We start from the raw sequence: 12,695 nt of genomic DNA, 5'->3' as shown, positions 1-12,695 counted from the left end.
TTTTTTAAGGCATAAAGCATGAATGCCAAGCAAATGGGCCAGAGGACCTGACTCGAGCTTGCATTGCTGAGAAGCCAGGAGGCTCCCTGGTCGTAGCTTTTGAAGCAAGTCCCTTGTAGATGTCATGCAGTGCCACAACTCTACAGGCATTCCTGCAGGAGCGGGCTGGAAACTAGGACCATGCGTGGCAATCAGTTAGCTGAGGGGAATGTGCTCGAGCTTGTCTAAACAACAATTAACATGATGAGGCATGTTTGCAGAGCACAGGGGAGTGGGAGACGGATGGCACCAAGGATGGCGCCAAGGAAAGGTAACACCTTGCTGTTAATTGATGGTAGCTAACCACCAATCAGGGATTGCCTAGTATGCAAGGCTTAGCTTCAAGAACCAATCTGTTTAAAGCACGCAGCTTCTGAAAACATATATAAACTCATGATTGTGTACAATAAATCGGCAACTTGCTTGCATCAAGCTGCGTCCCGTCTCTTCATTCGCCGCACATTCCATGTTTTAATAGATCAGGTATGTAAAGCAACCATTCTAGGCAAGGGTTTCACTAACTGCAGGGAAGCTGTCTGGTAGAATAAAGCACATTTTGGAGATGCAGCTCGTATGTACAAATGACCCTCAACAAATCAAATCTAAGGATTTCTCTTGGTTTATTAATATTTGCATTGGTTGTCCAGTAGCCCAATACTGTCCCCAATGGATTAACGCTAAAGGTCTCCAAAAATGTTGGTCCAACGCTGCAAAGTGTCAATGTATCATGGGATGAAAGGGGGGTGGGGGTGGGGGTGTGAGAACAAACTGGTTCCTGTTCTTAATTTTCTCAGTTGTAAAAAGCAAAATTCAGTCAGTCTTTTTGAGGCTGATGTGCGGAATTAGACTCTATAACTCGAAAGTTATAAAGTAGGTATGTTTATTGCGCACAAATGCACGGGGATCGCTCCTCCACAAGCGTGCATACCCGAAGTGAGGAACCATCCTACATTTATACAATGAAACAAATGAATATTCAATTAACGCCTATACATATTTGTTACCTAAACCCCGCTTCGTATGTTAATTTAGCTTATCAGTCCGTTTCCTGGAATGTGGTGGTCTTGCAGGTTTGTAGGTGATTCATGTTCTTGTGACCATCCGTGACCATCCGATCTTCTCCAGCAAGGAGTGGTGATTCATGTCCTTGTGACCATCCCATCTTCTCCAGCAAGGAGACTTAGCACTCCCTCCCTCTAGATAGCATTGGAATATCTCTCATCCTTTTCTCATTCTTTTTTAAATAGCCCCTTTGTTAGAGGAAGTAGGGCAGGCGTCTCCCCATCCCCACTTTTGTTAGAGGAAGAGGGGCAGGCGTCTCCCCGTCTCCCCTTTGTTAGAGGAAGAAGGGCAGGCGTCTCCCCGTCTCCCCTTTGTTAGAGGAAGAAGGGCAGGCGTCTCCTCAAAAACTGTAGTTGTCTCCTCAGAGCTGTGTGCCTATGTGACCAGACACCGCACCCATGACCAGTCACCATACCCACATTCCTTGAGCAGACATATACAATCACAATCGATGTCCATTTTCCCCATTTCACACTATTTCTCCATATCAGAGGCTGCTGGTCAAATGGCCAAACTCAGAAACAGTTTCCCCTGTAACCACTTTATACTAAACTGAAAACCTGTAGTGAAAGTTAGGCTAAAACAACCTGTTGGCACAAAAACTGGGTTAAATTCTTAGTGCTAGCAGTTGCAGAGCAGTACTAATAAAGGCTAATCCTGAAGTGAAACAGACATAAAATAGACACATTTTTCTGGAGAAATAGTCCTAATCCACTCTTGTAAACTCACGGTGCAGTAATAATATTTAAAGGTTCACTTGTTCTAGAGGTTCAATGTTCTTGTTATGAAATGCCTTGAGTTCTCCTTCAGCCTGAGGGATTCTATTGATATGGAGTAATAGTGTGAAATGGGGACAATGGACATCGATTGTGATTGTATATGTCTGCTCAAGGAATGTGGGTATGGTGACTAGTCATGGGTGCGGTGTCTGGTCACATAGGCACACAGCTCTGAGGAGACAACTACAGTTTTTGAGGAGACGCCTGCCCTTCTTCCTCTAACAAAGGGGAGACGGGGAGACGCCTGCCCTTCTTCCTCTAACAAAGGGGCTATTTAAAAGAGAATGAGAAAAGATGAGAGACATTCAAATGCTATCTAGAGGGAGGGAGTGCTAAGTCTCCTTGCTGGAGAAGATTGGATGGTCACAAGGACATGAATCACCTTTCCTTGCTGAAGAAGATCAGATGGTCACAAGAACATGAATCACCTACAAACCTGCAAGACCACCGCATTCCAGGAAACGGACTGATAAGCTAATTAACATACGAAGCGGGGTTTAGGTAACGAATATGTATAGGCATTAATTGAATATTCATTTGTTTCATTGTATAAATGTGGGATGGTTCGTCACTTCGGGTATGCACGCTTGTGGAGGAGCGATCCCCCGTGCATCTGCGCGCAATAAACATACCTACTTTATAACTTTGGAGTTATAGAGTCTAATTCCGCACGTCAGTTTTGGCGAGCCAGCCAGGAGGATTTCTGCTTGGCTGAGGGACCAGCTGCGGAGCGGACGCTCCTAGGCGCGCCCCGGGAGATTTCCTCGGAGGAGCCTCCTCTTCTCAGCTGTTCACCCGGGAGCAGAAGAGAACCCCTGGATCCACGGATAAAACGGTATGTTTAGAAACGGGGCGGCTGGTGAGACGCACGGAGACGTCTGGTGCGCAGCGTAGTCCCCAGGAGGAAAGGTACCTTGGGAGGGGGTTTTCTGACCAAGGGGTGGCCGCTAGCGATCTTGAGGGCAGATCGAGCAAACCCGAGGTTACTGCCATTCCTAAAAGCCCGGAGGCCTCGTGACGGAAAGCGGGGGGCGGGACGGAATAAGGCGGGATCTCACAGGAACAAGAGGGACCTCTTAGCAAAAGTAAAAGGGAAACTTTTGCGTAGGAAAAAAGGAAGCTAAAAACTTCCTTTAAGTTGTCTTAAGAATTGGGGAATTCCTAGAATGTAACAACTGAAATAGCGCTCTGTGTCTTGTTTGTTCTGTGTGTTGTCTTGTTATATGTTCAAAACTTGGTGTTATGAAATGTATGTTGAAAAATATTAATATTCTGGTAATTCGTGGCAAATAGCGGAAAACTTAACACTCTGCTTAAGACCAGGAAAAATTGTTTTTTGTTTTTTGGCAATTGTTCATTGAAATGCATACTTTGTGAACTGTCAGTGTTCCTAAAAGTTGTACATAAGTGCACGGTACCGTATAACATACTGCTTGTGTGACTGCGGGCTGCCCGGAGAGTGTGAATGGTGTGATTGAGATGCGCATTTTGATTTTCAGTGTATAGCTTAATTATTTTGACTGAGTGTGAGTGCAAGAGTGCTTGAGACACGCGTTTGAGTGCAAAACAAGTAAGGAGCTCTATCCGTGTTTCCGACCTTGGGTGGCTAAGGCGGCTGGAGAAAAAGTAATTAAAATTGCAAAATGGGAAATGGAAGGAGTAAGCCCTGTGAAAAATCGCCCTTGGGTTGTATATTAAAACATTGGAGTGATATCGTAGGACATGGTGGTACCGAAAATAGAAGAAAATTGATTAAATATTGTAATCAGCGGTGGCCTTTGTATAAATTGGAGTGATGCGAAATGGCCTCAGGAAGGAGGAACGTTAGATTGTAACACTCTCCTGCAATTAATGTTGTTTCTGAGGAGAAAGGGAAAGTGGGATGAAGTATCGTATGCAGACATGTTCTTCGTCCTCCAGGACAAACCTGAGTGGCAAAAGGACTGTGGATTAGTACCCCCTCGGGATCCTATGGTACTAGCACTAGAAAGAGAGGATAGGAGGGAGCGTAAAGGCAAGTTGAAAAGATGTTGCTCAGCATGTAGTATTGGACAAAGGTGTATCAAATTAAACGGAGAACAAGAGCCCGAATTAAATGATTTATTTAATCCACCTTATAGAGTGGAGAGACAAGGTTCGGCCGGGGCTCCCAGTCCACCCCCAGGCGAACAAGAGGAAGAAATTCCACAAGTTATTTATAAAGAAAGCCAAACACCTGCTGCCACACAAGGAAACACAAAACCTGCCATTACGGCTCCAAATAGTCCGGTGTCTTCACGCACCAGACAGAAGTCTGTTTTACAGGCACCCCTCCGAGAAGCCGTGAATCCGGACGGAGGAAAAATGAAAATAAAAGTTCCATTCACGGGCGCTGATCTGAGAGAATGGAAAGAGGCTGCCCGAGAATACCGTAATGATCCGATAAAGACGGCACAGAATTTTAAATTTCTAATAAAACAGCACAATCCTGACTGGAGTGATATACAATTATTATTAGATTGTTTGACTGAAACTGAAAAGCAATTGGTCATAAAAACAGCGGGGGATCTCGCAAAGGAACACTATAATATAAAGGGAGATAATTATAGAGAATGGTTTCCTTTGTTGGACCCGGAATGGGACCCAAACCGCGCCGCTGAAATGGGAAGATTACAGGCATACCAGGAATGGATATTCAGAGGAATGGAGAAAGCAATTCCTAGAACAATAAATTGGGCAGCGTTATATGAGGTTAGACAGGGTCCCTCTGAAACACCTTCAGAATTCTTAGACAGAATAAGAGATGCAATGCGCCGGCACACGTCTCTGGACCCAAATTCGGAGGTGGGCGCACAGCAACTAATATCCCTCTTTTTAGGACAATCACAGGGGGATATTAGGCGCAAGCTGCAAAAATTGAGACCTCCTGAAAATAGAGACTTGGAAAAATTAGTAGAGGAAGCATGGAGAATATTTAGTAATCGAGAAGAAGGTTACAAGCAGGACCAAAAGAAAATACTAGCAGTAGTAAGAGAAAATGAGAATCAAAAATCTAAAGTTAAATCAAGGCGTGGGCTAACACCCCTGGGTAGGAATCAGTGTGCAATATGCAAAAGGACAGGACACTGGAAAAACGAATGCCCTGAACGCCGACATCAAGAAAATACTAAATGGTGCAGTAATCAAGGGAAAACAATAGCTCACATGGACGGTGTTGCCACAGGGGTTTAAAAATAGCCCCACAATTTTTGGAAACCAATTAGCAAAGGATTTGGACTTATGGGAACCACCGTCAGGAGAAGGAAAAGTGTTACAATATGTAGACAATCTTCTTATTGCAACCAGAACCGAAGAATCTTGTATTATTTGGACTGTGAGCCTGCTGAACTTTCTGGGACTACAAGGATATCGGGTTTCTAAGAAGAAGTCACAGGTGGTGTTACAACAAGTCACATACCTAGGGTACGAGATCAGTGCCAGACAACGGGTCCTAGGGAAGGCCCGAAAAGAAGCCATATGCCAAGCCCCCCGACCACGAACTGTAAAGGAACTGCAGACATTTCTGGGAATGACAGGATGGTGCAGGCTTTGGATATGTAATTATGGCTTGCTTGTTAAACCATTATATTCCCTGATAGCAGCTAATCAGAAGGATCTTCAGTGGGATGCTGAATCAGACAGAGCTTTCCATGAACTGAAGAAAGCCTTAATGTCGGCACCAGCACTAGGACTTCCTGATGTGAGTAAGCCATTTTTCCTATTTTCCCATGAGAAACAGGGAATGGCATTAGGAATACTGGCACAAGATTTGGGACCATACAGACGGGCAGTGGCATACTTCTCTAAACAGGTGGATGCCACTGCAAAAGGGTGGCCTGGTTGCCTGAGAGCAGTAGCAGCTGTCATCCTAAACATCCAGGAGGCCCAGAAGTTTACCTTGGGCCAGAAAATGACTGTCTTAGTATCCCACACAGTGTCTGCAGTCCTTGAAACAAAAGGGGGGCATTGGCTCTCCCCACAGAGATTCCTAAAATACCAGGCCATAATGGTGGAACAAGATGATGTTGAGATCGTGACTACAAACATCGTCAATCCGGCCTCATTTATTAATGGGAATGTTTGCGAATCAGTCGATCATGACTGTCTAGAAACAATCGAAGCCACTTATTCTAGTAGGACAGATCTCAAGGATGTTCCTATTAATGGAGCTGAACATTGGTTCACGGATGGGAGCAGCTATATGCTGAATAGAAAGCGACATTCCGGATATGCTGTTACAACCTCTGAAGAAGTGATAGAATCGGGACCGCTACCAGCTGACACTTCGGCACAGAAGGCTGAAATCATAGCCCTTACTCGAGCTCTGGAGAGAGCTCAGGGAAAACCTATAAATATTTGGACTGATTCTAAATATGCCTTTGGAGTGGTACATGCTCATGGAGCAATATGGAAAGAAAGGGGACTGTTAAACTCCCAAGGAAAAATCATCAAACATGCGGAAGAAATTTTGAAACTCCTAAATGCGGTCCAGCTTCCTGAAAGGGTGGCAATTATGCACATCAAGGCACACCAGAAAGTGAGCACAGAATTAGAAAGAGGAAATGAACTGGCGGTCAGGGAAGCAAAACAGGCAGCCAGAAAAGCAATCAAGGTAGAGGGTGCGCTAATACCCGATGGACAAATATCTCTAGAAGGTAAACCAGACTATACTAAAGAAGATCGCAAACTGATTTCTGACCTAGAGGGATCATATAATGAGGAAGGGTGGGCTGTAATCTCACATGGGAGAATAGTGATTCCTTCCTACATGGTATGGTCAGTAGTTCGGGAAGAACATAGAAAAAGGCACTGGGGGGCAGAAGCTCTCTATAAGGATCTCACTAAAAACATAATAGCACGAAATTTGTATACTCCTATTAGACAAGTAACCCAACAATGTGATCTTTGTCTCCAGACTAATCCTAAGATTACCAAGGGGCCAAAGTTGGGAAAAATTGGGAAAGGAAATGTTCCAGGGCAACATTGGCAGATTGATTTCTCGGATCCTCATAAAAAAGGGGGGTATCGATATTTATTGATACTAACAGATACCTTTTCAGGTTGGCCAGAAGCCTTCCCGTGCAGAACTGCTAAAGCCCGGGAAGTGACCAAAATCCTGCTCCAAGAGATAATACCTAGGTTTGGAGTCCCAGCGGTAACGTCCTCGGATAGAGGACCACATTTTGTGTCCAGAATAGTGCAACAGATCAGCCACCATCTAGGAATAGATTGGCAATTACATACCCCATACCGACCACAATCGAGTGGCCAGGTGGAAAAGATGAATCATCTAATCAAACAACAGATCGTCAAGCTAGGTCAAGAAACAAATCTAACTTGGCCCCAGTCTTTGCCATTAGCTCTTACATGAATTCAAACTAGACCAAGAGCAAAAGAGGGGCTTAGCCCATTTGAAATTTTATATGGATGACCCTATGGGGTACAAAAGGGGACATCTTCACAGATTGGTGAAGAGACAATGACTTCCTATATGGTGGCACTAAACAAACAATTAATGAGAATTGAGAAGCATGTGATGGGAACACGCAGTAGGGGTCTGGATGGACCTGTTCACGATATACGACCAGGGGACTATGTATACGTTAAGTGTTTTGCAGATAAAACCCTGGAACCACAGTGGACCGGACCTTTTCAAGTCCTACTCACCACCTACACTGCAATCAAGGTTGAGGGACAGAATTCTTGGATTCACCATACCCGGATCAAGAAAGCCCCTGCAACTTCGTGGAGAGTAACCCCAGATAAAAAAGAACTGAAACTCAAATTTACTTGGACAAATGGGAACAATGTGGGTGGCAAGTAAGTGAACCTGAGCGGTTGTGGATCCTCCATATGGGAAGGGCACCACAACAAACAATATAGAACAAAAGAGTCTGGGACTGAGCCAGTGGCCAGTCTTGCCCAACTTGTTATCAGTAAGCCCCAACTCAAACAAAGATATTTTTGATCAAAACAGATTTTATATGTATATATGAGGAACGTTTAGATTCTTAAAATGATCAATAGTGGGTTTAAACCATTTGTGTTTTTTTGTACCCTCTCTCTTGCCTACAACCAAGAGCCTGATAACTGGCCTTGGAATCATGCCCAGAAAAAACACACCGGAATAATGGGAAAGGTGGACTCAAAGACGAAACTAGCTATGGTGTTTTTTTCTGAAAATGAGGTGTACCAAAGGAATCAATGGGATCGGGAGGATGTACACAAAGTCGACCGATTATGGGGAAAATTAGGAGATAGGATAAAAGTAGGGTGTCAAACATATAATGAAAAAGATAACACCAAGATTTCAGGAGACACCCTGATTAATGTCAGAAAGGTAGATAAGGAATTTACCCTTCTAAATACAGCCATGTGCTTTAATTCACGGGAATGTTGGCACAATTTTACCTTAACCGAGCCCATCTTTATAATATGCCTAGGAAAGGAATCCCCCAAAACAGCTCTGACTTATAAGATCAAAATAACAATCATGCTAACCACTGTTCCTACCACCACCACAGTTACAACAACCCCATTAACGCTTGCTCTTAAGTTAACTAAACCAAATCCAGCCGATCTATCAAAACTACAACAACCACTAAAATCTTCATTGTTGGCATTAGGGGCGCACCAATGGTTGATATCAAAGGTACTCCCCAGGTGGGAACAAATAAACATGGAAGATCATCAACTCATCACTAAGGCATTAGGTGGTTTACAGGACGACGTCGCCCTGGCTCTAAGTTGTATCCAAGCCCAAATGTGGATGCAATCAATAGCTGCATCCATAATAAGAGAAGGAGAGGAAGGCATATTTCCTACGGAAATTCGAAAGATGGTTTGGGACAATGGTACGGAAGTAGAAAGAAAACTCCAGTCATGGTGGAATATGGTGAACTTTACCTATGACCCCAACACACACACAATCACAGCTTTTGTATTAACCATACATAATGCAGTAATAATTACCATACACCCCATTGTAGCCCTTGGAATTAACCATAATGGGGTGCTCCTATACCCTTTTGAACATAGAACATGGGCCAGAAAGATAGGCGACAAGTGGCAAAGAGTAGATTTAGAATCTTGTATTATGCGAGAAGAGCAGGGCTTCCTCTGTGAATACAATACTATAATGGCCCAGGATACTTGTTTAGATACAGATCAGAAAATATGTCATTTCGAGGCCAGACCAAATGCAAACTTGAAAACAGTAATTATATATGCAGGGAAGGGATGTGCGTGTTTGAGAACTAAGTGTAACACAATAACCGTAGATGGGGAGGTAAAGGAGACTGCACAATATTCAAATTATTGTATTTGTAATTTTACTACTATAACAGGATGCGATTTTAGTTACTCAGCCCCAGTAGTGTCTCATCAATTCTTAAAATCCAACTTTACCCTATCACAGATGATAATTCCTACCCCCATAGGACTAAATATAAGTAGTATAAAAGAACCATTAAAACATGCAGATTTACAACGTATACTGAAAGAAACCAAAGAAAAGGGACATGAAACTCTTCTTATGATCCATCATGATGTAGAGGGGATCAAGAAAGTTTTAAAAAAGGTAGAACAGGATGGAAACCATAATTGGTGGGATACTCTCTTTGGCTGGTCACCTTCTGCAACAGGAATTCTTAACACTATGGTACACCCCATTGTGATCTTATTGATCAGTTTAGGAATTTCCTTAATACTAACCATTATGTTATATTTGTGGGTTTGGAGAATGTTTAAAAGGGTAACACTTATGTATGATGCTTTATATCATTCGGGAAGGCTGCTTAAGTAAAAGAATTTACTTAGTTTGATAGAAAAGGGGGGATTGATATGGAGAAATAGTGTGAAATGGGGACAATGGACATCGATTGTGATTGTATATGTCTGCTCAGGAATGTGGGTATGGTGACTAGTCATGGGTGCGGTGTCTGGTCACATAGGCACACAGCTTTGAGGAGACAACTACAGTTTTGGGGAGATGCCTGCCCTTCTTCCTCTAAGAAAGGGGCTATTTAAAAAAGAATGAGAAAAGGATGAGAGATATTCCAATGCTATCTAGAGGGAGGGAGTGCTAAGTCTCCTTGTTGGATTAGATGGGATGGTCACAAGAACATGAATCACCTACAAATCTGCAAGACCACCACTGTTGGGGCTCTTGCTGTATTGAATGATTATACTGAACTTTGAAGCAAGTGGAAAAATACTGAAGAAATAAGACGAGGGCACGATCAGAACAGTGGAATGAAGAGGGAGGAACAAATTGCAGGTGCTTGCACAAAAACAGGGCCAGCAGGACGCGATAAGAGGAGCTGGGAAACAACAGAAAAGAGCCTACGTGCCTGAAAAAGTAGAAACAGAAATCTTGCCAATAAACAATTGTTAACCAATCATATTATTATACGCCTGTAAAATAGCCAATCATATTATCACACGCTTATAGAGTGCCTTATAAAAGTGTACCTGGTTTGTACAATAAACGGATCAGATCTTGAACTCCATGAGTATTTGAATCTGACTCCCGCTCGCCCAGAATGCCCGCAGCATCTGGTGACCCCGACGTGTGGATCGGTCAAAAAGTCAGGAGGATTCATTAAGGATCGTGTTACAAGCTGCGGAGCCGGCGAGGATCCTGCTGCCAGCGGAGAGAGAGCTGGGCGCCCGAAGAAAGGCGGAACGTGCACGGCTGACCGGTGAGTCAGGAAATTTAAGCAGGATGGGAATCACTGCATCAGTGGTGGAAAAAGCAATCGTAGACAGTTTGATGAAACTGGCAGAGAAAACTGAAACGCCAGTCTCACGGCAGGCAGTAATTGATCTGCTATGTTGGAGTCGCCGCCGTGGTTTCCTTGCTTCTACGCAAGATGTATATAATAATGAAACATGGAAGAAAGTGGGAGAGGACTTGTGGGAATCTGTGCAAGTCGGGACTAAGGGGGTAAAGACTTTGGCTCGCACGTATCGGGCTGTACGGGGTATGGTCGCGCAGTTACACGGCAAGGCGCAAGTCGCTGCAGCTGTTAAAGCTGCAGTGCGGCCTCCCGGCGATCCTACTGCTCAGTCGGAGGAAGAGCCAGAGGGGCAACCTCCGTGTGAAAATCCCCCCGATTATACATCTAAAGCTTATCCAGTAATGACTACTGCTGAACGAATAGCGTGGGGATTAGATGATGAATTACCACCCTGGTGTCCTGGTAAGGAACAAACGGCAAGCGGCAGACAGACATTAATACCGGCAATTGCGAGTACTGGATGTAAAACTGCTGGGGTGGGAACGGCACAGCTCCACCAGCTCCTAAATAACAGACTGCATTTTTTTGAAGCATGTTTGTCTTTGCAAAGGTGAAAGTTGAGATCTGACTTCCTGACCAGTGTTAAAATGCACCATGGCCTCTGGCTACTTTAAGATGATTGTGTGACTTTGGACAAAACCTGGTAGGAGCAATGCTGAAATAAAGTTGTAAGTTATATTTCATCCTGAGACTGATGTTTCTGGCATTACATAAAGTAATTTTGATATGGAGAAATAGTGTGAAATGGGGACAATGGACATCGATTGTGATTGTATATGTCTGCTCAAGGAATGTGGGTATGGTGACTAGTCATGGGTGCGGTGTCTGGTCACATAGGCACACAGCTTTGAGGAGACAACTACAGTTTTGGGGAGACGCCTGCCCTTCTTCCTCTAACAAAAGGGGCTATTTAAAAAAAAAAAAAAAAAAAAAAAAAAAAAGAATGAGAAAAGGATGAGAGATATTCCAATGCTATCTAGAGGGAGGGAGTGCTAAGTTTCCTTGCTGGAGAAGATCGGATGGTCACAAGAACATGAATCACCTACAAACCTGCAAGACCACCACATTCCAGGAAACGGACTGATAAGCTAATTAACATATGAAGCGGGGTTTAGGTAACGAATATGTATAGGCGTTAATTGAATATTCATTTGTTTCATTGTTAAATGTGGGATGGTTCGTCACTTCGGGTATGCACGCTTGTGGAGGAGCGATCCCCCGTGCATCTGCGCGCAATAAACATACCTACTTTATAACTTTCGAGTTATAGAGTCTAATTCCGCACATCAGTTTTGGCGAGCCAGCCAGGAGGATTTTGCTCGGCTGAGGGACCAGCTGCGGAGCGGACGCTCCTAGGCGCGCCCCGGGAGATTTTCTCGGAGGAGCCTCCTCTTCTCAGCTGTTCACCCAGGAGCAGAAGAGAACCCCTGGATCCGCGGATAAAACGGTATGTTTAGTAACGGGGCGGCTGGTGAGACGCACGGAGACGTCCGGCGCGCAGCGCAGTCCCCAGGAGAAAAAAAAAAAAAAAAAAAGGGGGGGAAGCTAAAAACTTCCTTTAGGTTGTCTTAAGAATTGGGGAATTCCTAGAATGTAACAACTGAAATAGCGCTCTGTGTCTTGTTTGTTCTATGTGTTGTCTTGTTACATGTTCAAAACTCGGAGTTATGAAATGTATGTTGAAAAATAATAATATTCTGGTAATTCGTAGCAAATAGCGGAAAACTTAACACTCTGCTTAAGACCAGGAAAAATGTGGGGTTTTTTTTGTTTTTTTTTTTGTTTGTTGTTTGTTTTTTGGCAATTGTTCATTGAAATGCATGCTTTGTGAACTGTCAGTGTTCCTAAAAGTTGTACATAAGTGCACGGTACCGTATAACATACTGCTTGTGTGACTGCGGGCTGCCCGGAGAGTGTGAATGGTGTGATTGAGATGCACATTTTGATTTTCAGTGTATAGCTTAATTATTTTGACTGAGTGTGAGTGCAAGAGTGC

At 43.8% G+C, this 12,695-nt stretch overlaps 1 long non-coding RNA gene across 1 annotated transcript; it reads left to right on the top strand.

The window, feature by feature from the left end:
- The first annotated feature begins 11,196 nt into the window (after window positions 1-11,196).
- On the top strand, window positions 11,197-11,651 carry LOC308057811. Its single transcript, XR_013925469.1, has 2 exons — window positions 11,197-11,520; window positions 11,552-11,651. It is a non-coding gene; the product is annotated as an uncharacterized lncRNA (long non-coding RNA).
- Window positions 11,652-12,695: the final 1,044 nt, after the last annotated feature.

The sequence above is a fragment of the Falco punctatus genome, assembly GCF_963210335.1.
Source record: "Falco punctatus genome assembly, contig: scaffold_33, whole genome shotgun sequence".
Classification (NCBI taxonomy): domain Eukaryota; kingdom Metazoa; phylum Chordata; class Aves; order Falconiformes; family Falconidae; genus Falco; species Falco punctatus.
The sequence above is the reverse complement of the archived record's forward strand: the minus strand, read 5'-3'. Positions and strand labels throughout refer to the sequence as shown.